Genomic DNA, 4,683 nt, shown 5'->3' on the forward strand with positions numbered 1-4,683 from the left:
CTCTCGTATCTTTTACCATGTAGTACTCTACATGTAGGGGACATGACAATAAGTGATATGGACTGATAATATTTGCTTTTGCTATGTAAAACTTTTGATGAAAATATGCTGGGAGAATAACCTTTTACTTAATATCTCCTTTTAGGGGTAATTGGTGTGCTGATTTATAGTCTCTGCAGATTTAAACTGCCTGTAATTTCTTTGTGGCATTCACTCCTTACTCAACTCAGATCCCAGAATTGCCTTCCTTCTTTTCCTCAGGCTTACTTGATAGCTATGGAGCATTGCCCATGCCATAGCTTTCAGGCTGTGCTCTTGTGGCTTGTGAAACACTTGTTTATGGGCACAGAGTGATCTGGAGTTAAATAGAAACATCCTTCTCCATGGAACAACAATTTACTCTACATGCCAACTTGGCAGCAGGGTAGACCATTGGGGGGCTGTGGTTAAGACAGGTAGCCAAGATATGAAGGAGGTTTCTAATCCAGACTCATGCTAATAAACAGAGTGGTAACCAAAACACTTTAATGAGATCTTTGTGTTTTGCATGTAGTTTAGTTAAGAGTAACCAACTGAAGTTGACTAATTGGCCACATTCCTCATAAAAAATTATTGGAGGGCTAGACTAGTATCAGTTTACACTGTATATACTAAAATGAAGCTATATTTAGGTAGATGGTATCAAGCATTGAAAATGTTCCATGAACCAAGTAGTTTCTTGACTCTGGCCATGAGCTCTATTTCAGACATGTCTAAATTGGTAGGTAGACAGCATCTAGGTGGTTCTGTGACTGAATATGTGACCTTAAATGAGAATTATTTAACTTTTCCAAGGCTGAGTTTCTTCATTTGTAACATGAAAAGTCCTAATGCTTATTGCTCCAGCTTCCACACTCTTTTCTTCCATTACTACTTTATTATAATAGGCTTTTTCCAAATAATCTCTTTGATTAAGTTTGTTAAGGTGTATCATTCCATTACTTAGCGTGTCTCAGCTCTTATTTGCAGAATTTGTAAGAAGGCAATTTCAACAGAACTTTCTTACTTATATGTAAGTGTCAGAGTTACTTAGCTATGTAGACACCTTTGATCTGAAAGAAAATCATACTTGAGATTTTTATCACAATTAGTAGGCCACATTTATTGTTCCTTAAAATTGGAATTATCAGCAAGTAACAAAGTAGAGATTTGGAGATTGGAACTATACAACTTCTGTTTGAATATGACTCATGAGCTTTGAGAAAAATGCAGATTTCATTTTCTGAGCTCTTCATCTTCTTTCTTCTCAACTTAAAAAAAAAAACATGGCTTGATGGCAAGAGCTCAGACATGTATAACCATGTGTAGTGCAAAAGTTGCCACGTTGTAAGTCAGCCTAATAAGTTTTCTTCATTTAGGCGAATAAAAGCATGGGGAATAGAGAAGATTAAGGGAAACAAGGGAAGGGCTTGTTAGAATCCAAAATGAACACATTTTTGAAACTTAAGTACTGTTAACTCTTAGGCAATATGATACTTGTTCTTAATTGAAGGAAGATGTTCTCTGGTCCCAACTTGTAAACATTTGCAGTCTTGAGGTAATATGCCAGTTTACTGAGAAGAAAATCTTAATCAGTATGACACTTCATGGAAAATTCTTTACTTCTCCTGTCTCTTGGCTGTCTCTCTTGAAAGCATACAGATCTGTGTCCAGAGCCTGCCTGACCACTAAGCACATAATCAGATATAGTTCTCACCATTTGAGTGTCAAACTGTCTCTGCCAATAGGGTTATGAGTCTCTTACACAGGGCAGACAGTTGCTGGGGTCACCTGTCATGTTGGAGCAGACTGCTGTGATGATTCCCACTTAAGCAGTAGTTACATTATATCATGATTGGAATGGAGAGACAGGTACTTGGAAGGATTGATTCAAGCTCTGCATCAGTCAGTCTTAACTACTAATATGTTAAAGCCCTCCTGTAGTAAAGATCTCCTGATGGTGGAGATTGCCAAATTTACTGAGTTCTTTATCACCTTTAATTTATTTGTACTACTGGCCCTCCGTATCCACGGGTTCTGCATCCATGGATTCAACCAACTGCAGATTGAAAATATTTAGGAAAAATAAAAAATAAAAATTTAATATTAATAAAAATAATACAAACACACACAGTACAGTATAATAACTATGTAGTACTTACAGTGTATTGGGCATTTTAAATAACCTGGAGATGATTTAAAGTATCAGGAAGGATGTGCATAGGTTATATGCAAATACTATACCATTTTATTTAAGAAACTTGACCCTCAGTGGATTTTGGTATCTGCAGGGGGTCTTGCAACCAGTCTCCCATGGATACTGAGGGACAGCTGTATAGTTTCTTGGCGTGTGAGTCCTTGGCTGCCTAGTTGGGGCAAGGGGACTTTGAGCTCAGAAATGCTGGGTTTCACAGGGACCTTATCAATCAGTATTTCTATCCCTGTTTCAGTCCTTAGCCAGAATACCTTCAGTAAAATGCTTCATGTGAGAACCATGATTAGTTCTTTCAGGGTTTTGCTATTTGAGCCAGAGATTGGTTAAAAAGTTTCTATTGAATGTAGTTGTCTTTTAAAAAGTTGTATGATAAATTTATTGATCACTTTTCATCTGTCAAAGAAGGGATCAGTTACAGCTGTGATTTTCAGTTACTAGTAGGGATTGAGGATATGGCAGACTGTCTAGGTTCTGATTCCCTATTCTATGGCAACTTTATTAGTTTCCTGTGGCTTCTGTAACAAATTAACACAAACTTGGTAGCCTAAAACAAAATTATTCAATTATTTTCTCACAGTTCTGGAGGCCAGAAGTTTAAAATCAAGGTGTCATCGGGGCCATATTCCCTCTGGTATATACACATTGTATGTGTATACTGTATTTCACTTTTCCATTCACCCATCAATGGACTCTTCCACTGCTTCCGCATTGAAGCTCTTGTGAATAAGGCTGCTGTGAACATGGGTGTACGAATATCTCTTTGAGGTCCTGCTTTCAATTATTATTATTTCTTTTCTTTTCTTTCTTTCCTTCTTTTTTGTTTTTTTTTTAAACAGAGTGTCATTCTGTTACCCAGGATGGAGTGCAGTAGCACAGTCTCCATTCACTGGAAACTCCACCTCCCAGCTTCAAGGAATTCTCGTGCCTCAGTCTCCTGAGCAGCTGGGATTACAGGCGTGTGCCAACATGCCCAGCTAATTTTTTGTATTTTGGTAGAGACTCGGTTTCACCATGTTGCCCAGGCTGGTCTTGAACTCCTGAGCTAAGGCAATCCACCCACCTCAGCCTCCCAAAGTGCTAGAATTACAGGCATGAGCCACCATGCTCAGCCTCAGTTATTTTGAGTATATACCCAGAATTCTTCTGAACTTAAAATTTTATTTTTGAATAGAATAGAAATTCTATTTTTAACTTTTTGAGGAACTTCCATACTGTTTTCCATAGAGGCTATACTATTTTACATTCCCCTGAGCAGTGCACAAGGGTTTTAATTTTTCTACATCCTTGCCAATACTTTTGAAAAATGTCCTTGCCTGCTAAAATTTCATTTTTATATTTTGTTATTTATTTTTAGAAATGGGGTCTTGCATGTTGCCCAGGCTTGACTGCAGCCTCAATCTCCTGGGCTCAAGCAATCCTCTTGCCTCAGCCTCCCAAGTAACTGGGACTACAGGCCTATTTTGTTTTTTTGATAATAGCCATCCTAATAAGAATGAGGTGGTATCTCATTGTAGTTTTGATTTGCATTTCCCTAATCATTGGTGACACTGAGCATTTTTTCATATGCTTATTGGTCATTTGTATATCTTTGGAGACATGTCCATTCATTTTTGCCCATTTTTCAATCATGTTGATAGTTTTTTGTTGTTGAGTTTTAGGAGTTCTTGATATACTCTGGATATTAATCCCTCAACAGATATATAATTTGAAATTTAAAAATTTATTATGTACATATATTTTTGCTTATAAAAGTATGAAATGCTTCATGAATTTGCTTGTCATCCTTATTATGTAGGGTCCATGCTAATCTCAGTATCGTTGCAATTGTAGTATATGTACTGCTGAAGTGAGCACTGATTTGCTAATATTTTCTCCCAATCTGTGGACTGCGTTTTTACTCTTTTGGTGGTGTTTTTTGATATACTCCCTCAATAATTCTGTCCGCATGATTTGTTGAAATCAAGGAAAGTGTGGGCTGAAAAATCCAAATAAGTAGGTGTTAGGCTGCACTAAGCCCAGCTTCTAGTCTAACATATGCCCAGACACTTGGAGCTGGGTTTTATGGGGAAGAGAGTTGCTCTGAGGCCAAAGCAGGTAGTGTTAGCGGTATTCTGAGACACAACAGCAAGGTCAGCTCTGAAAGCTGGCACTTGCTGGTGGCGACAGTTGCAGGCTATTTTGGGAACCGAGGAGGCTTTGTTTTGTAAGGCCTTCTCTGCACTCCCAGATTTAACCCTGGCACTGATTGATCATCAGCCACTTTTGTCTTTGATATGGAGAGAGCAATATCAGGTACAGTAGTGAGATCACAGTGCTCTTTCCCCAGATTATTGGTAAAATCAAGTATTTTTCCTTGGAGATTGTCATTGCCGGACAAATGTGACATGCTGACGTTAGGAAGCTTTAATTTGTTACCTAGCAGTTTTTCTAAATAGTTCCTTCAGACTAGT

General features: G+C 37.9%; 1 non-coding gene across 1 annotated transcript; it reads right to left on the reverse strand.

Annotated features, from left to right (window-relative positions):
* Positions 1-3,980: 3,980 nt before the first annotated feature.
* On the reverse strand, positions 3,981-4,087 carry LOC119470731. Its single transcript, XR_005199697.1, has one exon. It is a non-coding gene; the product is annotated as a U6 spliceosomal RNA (small nuclear RNA).
* Between the last annotated feature and the right edge of the window lie 596 nt (positions 4,088-4,683).

This window comes from Cebus imitator, unplaced genomic scaffold (assembly GCF_001604975.1).
Source record: "Cebus imitator isolate Cc_AM_T3 unplaced genomic scaffold, Cebus_imitator-1.0 Scaffold38, whole genome shotgun sequence".
NCBI classification, from domain to species: Eukaryota; Metazoa; Chordata; class Mammalia; order Primates; family Cebidae; genus Cebus; species Cebus imitator.